The 7230-nt window shown below is 43.5% G+C and overlaps 1 pseudogene across 1 annotated transcript in view; it reads right to left on the bottom strand.

The window, feature by feature from the left end:
- Positions 1-6962, bottom strand: part of LOC311141825 (SET-binding protein-like) — a 45327-nt pseudogene extending 38365 nt beyond the window's left edge. Inside the window, exon 1 of the transcript in view lies at positions 6721-6962. The product of the transcript in view is annotated as an SET-binding protein-like (transcript). The remainder of the gene's footprint in view (positions 1-6720) is intronic.
- Positions 6963-7230: the final 268 nt, after the last annotated feature.

Consider the following 7230-nt stretch of genomic DNA (forward strand, 5'->3'; position numbering starts at 1 on the left):
TCCCTCTCTCCCTTGTCTGGCTCAGTTAGTAGAGCATGGCGCTTGCAATGCCAGAATTGTGGGTTCGATTCCCGGGGCCATCCTACGTAAAATGTATGTACGGCTTGCATGCATGACTGTAAGTCGTTTTGGATAAAAGTGTCTGCTAAATGGCATATATTATATTATATTATATTCAAACTCTCTCTCTACTCCCAACTGTCTCTTTAACAGAGATAGGTAGAGGAGGATGAAAGGATGAAACTGCCTGTAGAGACTGATCTGTAGAGACTGATCCGTAGACACCAGTGGCTCCCTAACAGTTGGCTGCTATGAGCTAACTGAGGAATGGCCACCCTTGCTCTTCAGGCCTTGAGACTGTGTCCTGACTAAAAACATTGATTCTGTTTACTAGTTAAAACACGCTTTAAGAAACGGCATGTGAGCTGTCCCCCATAGTACACACACACACACGCACAAACACACACAGGGACTGATCTGGTTAAAACATTCTAACACATCATGTGAGAGTGAGGTAACATAGCCAGTCCGGCAGTGGTTGCATAATGCCCTTGATACAGTCACACACACACACACACACACACACACACACACAAGCATGGATGCCTGAGCACACGCACACACACACACAGAGCGCATTCATCTAATAGAGTAAAGCAAAGTAGTTCCTGATGTTGTAGCAGTCTGAGTTCCTGCTAAGTGCCCCCCAAACCCTCTGTGTGTGTTTGTGTGTGTGTGTGCGACACATGGCTAACTCTGCTATCCCTGATCACAGAACCAAAGGACACACAGACAGGTCCTCAACATGCACACTGCCATTGAAGCTAGTCTGCTGTATGAGCATGGCTGCACGACAGCAGATTAATGTTAAACCATTTCAAATGTAGCAGTAGACACAAAATGGCTGTCAGTGAAAACACCTAACCCTCTGCCTTGCCCCCGCTCCTCCTCTCTCTCTTCCCTCGCCCCCCCATCCCCCATCCCCACTCTCTCTGCCAGAAGGTGTTCCTGTACTGATACTTAGCGCAGTCTGCCAACAGTTAGATTTGTCCTTGGATCTCTTTCCTCTATTCCCCCTCCCTTGCCCCACTGGACAGCTCTTTCTCCTCCCCCTCTCCTCGCTCTCTTCTCCTCTCTCTTGCCCATCTCTCTCTACCCCCCCTCCCTCATCTTGCTACCTTCCTCTCTCCCTCTCTTCCTCAACCCCCTCTCTCTCCAGTCTTGGCTGGGGTCCAGTGTTACCCAGAGGAGAGGGTACACAGGGGACTAGGGGAGATCTGGCCACACACTCCTGTTCTCCTCTGTTTCACATCACTTCAGATGGAGAGGAAACAAGCAGAGAAAGTCACTATAGACGATGGGTCTCAATTTACAATAAGTGTCCCTAATACCTATGCACTGGCAGCTACAGTCTCTGGGTCTGCTCTTGACTCAGGTCTCAAAACAGAATTACAATCACACATAACCTATAAGATAATAGAGAGCTGGACCAAACTTACAATTTTTCATTTGAGAGAGAGAGTACCCATGAACTCTTATAGGGGTGCCCTGGCCCTGCTCTGTTATAGGAGGACAAAGTATCTGTAGGTACCCCTATGACTCCAACCCTGGCCCTAACAATTAGCCTGCCTACATCATGGGATCGGAATTTGCTCCAGGAATCCAAACTGAATCCAAACGGAGAGAGCCTCTGTTAGTGTGCTACTGTGAGTCCACCATCCAGTATGTTTCCAGTTGCCATGACAACAGAAGCCCCACACCGACATCTCCTCAACCGTTTCTCAGTGTCTCAATCCAGCAGCCTGCTACTTCTCATTATGCCACTACATCACTCAGCAATACCTCTATACTGTAACTATGTCACTCAGCTATACTCAATCTGCCCTACACACACAACACATATCAAATACAGAATTGGCATCACATTGTTCTGGCAATACTCCCAAAACTTCATTGGGAGTTAGGATGTTTACCATGCTTTTTACATTTGTACCAGGGTGGCAGGTAGCTTAGTGGTTAAGAGCGTTGTCCCAGTAACCGAAAGGTCGCTGGTTCTAATCCCCTGGCCGACTAGGTGAAAAATCTGTCAATGTACCCTTGAGAAAGGTACTTAACCCTAATTGCTCATGTATGTAAAGAAGAATGTAAATGTACCACAAACAATTTGAGAATATCATAATGAAAGTGGCCATTTTAGGCCCTTTTTCAACCTACATGCCTCCTGTGAGACCCTATGATCCATGAACTGTACATGCTACAGACAACATCTCGGTGTAATTACAATTAGTGTACAAAACATTAGGAACAACTTCCTAATATTGAGTTGCACCCCCTTTTGCCCTCAGAACAGCCTCAATTCGTCGGGGCATGGACTCTACAAGGTATCAAAAGCGTTCCACAGGGATGCTGACCCATGTTGACTCCAATGCTTCCCACAGTTGTGTCAAGTTGGCTGGATGTCCTTTGGGTGGTTGACTACTGTTGATACACACAGGAAACTGTTGAGCGTGAAAAACCCAGCATCGTTGCAGTTGTTGACACACTCAAACTGGTGCACCTGGCACCTACTACCATACCCTGTTCAAAGGCACTTAAATCTGTTGTCTTGCCCATTCACCCTCTGAATGGAACGCATATACACAATCCATGTCTCAATTGTCTCAAGGCTTAAAACTCCTTCTTTAACCTGTCTTCTCCCCTTTATCTACACTGATTGAAGTGGATTTAACAGGTGACATCAATAAGGGCTCATAGCTTTCACCTTGATTCACCTGGTCAGTCTATGTTATGGAAATAGCAGGTGTTCCTAAAGTTTTGTACACTCAGTGTATACTCCTTATAATGTGTTCTAAAATATGGAGTATATCTATATTCTGAAATATAATTTTTCACATTCATTTATTCAACATTCCAAATATTATTATTAATATCTCAAAAGTACCCTTTTTGATTTTGCTTATTTTTTGACATATTGTTTGGAACAACACATGCCTACTCTTCAAACATATCAAATTTCCAGAGTGGGCTCTCTGCTACTTTTGATGAATTTTTTTGTTTTATACATAGAAATTGACATTATAGGTCATTAACCAATCACAGCCATCCTGTAGGATTGCACATTCAGCAAATCACCAGCAGAGGGAGTTCCTTTTGAATCCATTTTCCCATTCACTGTTTTGGTGGTGCTCATAAAATGTATCATAACTTAAAAATTAGCAGAGAGCCCACTCTGAAAATGTGATGTACTTAAGAGTATTTTGTTTAAAACAATATGTCTAAAAATTAACTAAATCTAAAAGGGTACTTTTGTTACATTAATATTAATAGTTTTAATGTTGAATAAATTAATGTATAACATTTTATTTCAGAATGTAGCGATACTCCATATTTTATAGCACTCTGTTAGGAGTATAATGACACCAAGGTGTTGTCTGTATCATGTACGGTTCATGGATCATTGGGTCTTACAGGAGCATATCAAACATCCTTCCACCCAATGAAGTTTCTATGTGAGAATTGTCCGAAAAATCTGAGATACACAAAATATTTTTGGGCCATGCTAGCATGGAATCACCCTATTACAGTAGCCTACACACTCACACACTGGTTAAAATTTACCTGGTCTAATTTCCCTAATGGATCACACTTTATCCTACTACAAGAGCATACAAGTTAACACTTAGAAAACATACACTATTATACCAATCAGTGAAATAATCCAGGGGCAAGAAGTTGGTGGGCCTGCCCTGGCCTGTAACTGGTTTCTTGAAGTAAGCTCAAAGCATACCTGCCCTGACCCTGACACTGTGGAAGGCTCTATTTGACAGTCCTGTTTCAGCTGCTATGGTAACAGTGGACAATACCTTCTGGTACTTACTCTGAACAACTCCACAGTTAGTAACTACCTGGTACCAAATGGTACATAGTGGTGCTCATTTCAGTGAATCGCAAAGACACTGGAAAGTAATTTGTTATTAAGCAATAATTATGTAAATACTCTTATATCTAGCCAAGTAAATACCAGGTAAAAATTGGAGGACTGTAACTCCATCCTGAGATCAGATCATGGCCATTTGTGAAACAGACTTGGTCATGCAGTGATCTGCTTGCTTTGGCTTTCTCTCACATGCCAGCAGGGTTTCAAATACCCTATAGAAGGGCTAAAGTGTCCTTATAGGCTAGCCTACAACACCATCGGACCTTCTCAAAAGGTTTAGACCTCTTGGTGTAATGGGTTGTTTTATACACTTAAAGTATGACATGTATTTTACAGTGATTTCATCAATCTACAGTTGTCTTCAGGATGTGTGTATAACCCTTCACACCACCACCAACACTTGGACCATAAATAGGCTTACTCTACAACTCCTAGAACATCTCATCAGAGGTCTGGACCCTTAATGGCACAGGACGCAATGCACTTGCCAAAGGGTTAGTGGTTCAAGACCCGGCAGAGGCCAGTGGCCAGAGGGTTATGCCTATGTCTTCCACCTGCCCCACAACACACACACACACACACACACACACACACACACACACAGTTACAACCAGCCACCATCCATGCCTGTCACATTGGTGCTGTTGAGCAACCAAGCTGCAATATGCCTCTGCTGAAACAATCCAGTCGGCTATGAAGGAAAAATACTTGTAAAAATGTGACTGTAGGCTATGCTCCAAGTGTAAGCACTAGTAGGCTGTTCTACCTAATCGTGGTAGCAGCTTCATGTCTATGGCTAGAGATTCCTCCAATGTTCTTCTGGAAGTATAGCCTAATCATGTATGGGGGTCATGTCTATGGCTAGAGATTCCTCCAATGTTCTTCTGGAAGTATAGCCTAATCATGTATGGGGGTCATGTCTATGGCTAGAGATTCCTCCAATGTTCTTCTGGAAGTATAGCCTAATCATGTATGGGGGTCATGTCTATGGCTAGAGATTCCTCCAATGTTCTGCTGGAAGTATAGCCTAATCATGTATGGGGGTCATGTCTATGGCTAGAGATTCCTCCAATGTTCTTCTGGAAGTATAGCCTAATCATGTATGGGGGTCATGTCTATGGCTAGAGATTCCTCCAATGTTCTGCTGGAAGTATAGCCTAATCATGTATGGGGGTCATGTCTATGGCTAGAGATTCCTCCAATGTTCTTCTGGAAGTATAGCCTAATCATGTATGGGGGTCATGTCTATGGCTAGAGATTCCTCCAATGTTCTTCTGGAAGTATAGCCTAATCATGTATGGGGGTCATGTCTATGGCTAGAGATTCCTCCAATGTTCTGCTGGAAGTATAGCCTAATCATGTATGGGGGTCATGTCTATGGCTAGAGATTCCTCCAATGTTCTTCTGGAAGTATAGCCTAATCATGTATGGGGGTCATGTCTATGGCTAGAGATTCCTCCAATGTTCTTCTGGAAGTATAGCCTAATCATGTATGGGGGTCATGTCTATGGCTAGAGATTCCTCCAATGTTCTTCTGGAAGTATAGCCTAATCATGTATGGGGGTCATGTCTATGGCTAGAGATTCCTCCAATGTTCTTCTGGAAGTATAGCCTAATCATGTATGGGGGTCATGTCTATGGCTAGAGATTCCTCCAATGTTCTTCTGGAAGTATAGCCTAATCATGTATGGGGGTCATGTCTATGGCTAGAGATTCCTCCAATGTTCTTCTGGAAGTATAGCCTAATCATGTATGGGGGTCATGTCTATGGCTAGAGATTCCTCCAATGTTCTTCTGGAAGTATAGCCTAATCATGTATGGGGGTCATGTCTATGGCTAGAGATTCCTCCAATGTTCTTCTGGAAGTATAGCCTAATCATGTATGGGGGTCATGTCTATGGCTAGAGATTCCTCCAATGTTCTTCTGGAAGTATAGCCTAATCATGTATGGGGGTCATGTCTATGGCTAGAGATTCCTCCAATGTTCTTCTGGAAGTATAGCCTAATCATGTATGGGGGTCATGTCTATGGCTAGAGATTCCTCCAATGTTCTTCTGGAAGTATAGCCTAATCATGTATGGGGGTCATGTCTATGGCTAGAGATTCCTCCAATGTTCTTCTGGAAGTATAGCCTAATCATGTATGGGGGTCATGTCTATGGCTAGAGATTCCTCCAATGTTCTTCTGGAAGTATAGCCTAATCATGTATGGGGGAAGAACATCCACCTACTAGGCTACAAATAAACATTGTAGCAGGTAGTTAAATGTTACATTTGACTAACAGTCAAGTCGAGATACTAGCCTACCTAGCGAGATCAAAACTCGCTACAAATTAACTGTTTATTTTGAGATATTGCATTCTCTTTTTTAAACCACAGCCAACCGCAAAAAAAAGTATAATAAATGTATATGATCATGTTCAACTCACATTTAGACTACAATAACTCAAGTGTGTAAGAAATTATGGTCAACTACTTACCCATGTCCAATGTTGTCGAACACTCGAGTCTATCGTGTAAAAATGTTATCAAGATAATTTAAAATCCATTTAGTCACATTTACAGAACCGGCGTCTGCACTGACAGCGTCCTTGGTAGCTGTCAAATGGAGCAAGTTTTTTTAAACAGAAAACCCGAGGAAAATGGCGTCAAAAGTGCGCTGAAAAAAGGCAAAAATAATTATAGCCGATCTGATAATCAAATCAATGTTAACAAAAATCCAAGGTTGAGATTGAATCTACGTCCTTTTCCTGTGAAATATAGCGCGTAATAAACCTTGCTTACCGGTAAACTACGCACAAGATTCACAGGGCCACTGTAGAGATCCCCTCGCCATGTCCGTGACTGGTCAGTCGGCGAGTTAAGCGCTGCTTCCCTCTCAAATCCGTGACTCGGGGGGAGGATCGGAGCAAACCGTTTTACTGCAGTGAAAATAAAAACCAGCAGAACGCAGATTGTATCCGTGTAGCCTCCACATTTAACGGTAAAGTCACTGGAGAGATCGTGGTTGCATGCGTAAAAGTGGGAGAAGGTGTTGGTTATCAGAAGACTGGTGTTTTCCCTTCCCGGTGGGTCGGAATTGGAGGGGAGGGGAGGTGAGGGGAGGGGGAGGGGGGGGGGGGGGGGGGCGTGTTCTGTTCTCTCGCTCTAGCTCTGTGTGTGTCAGGTCCCGTTGATAATGATCTCAGGGACAGACAGGACTGTAGAGGCAGCTTGCGCTTTGGTAGAGAGGAGAAGAGCGCAGTGTCGCCTCCACCTGGTAGCGGGTGGTAGACTAGTCTAGGCCCTACACAC

This window comes from Coregonus lavaretus, assembly GCF_964263955.1.
Source record: "Coregonus lavaretus genome assembly, chromosome: 14".
Taxonomy (NCBI): domain Eukaryota; kingdom Metazoa; phylum Chordata; class Actinopteri; order Salmoniformes; family Salmonidae; genus Coregonus; species Coregonus lavaretus.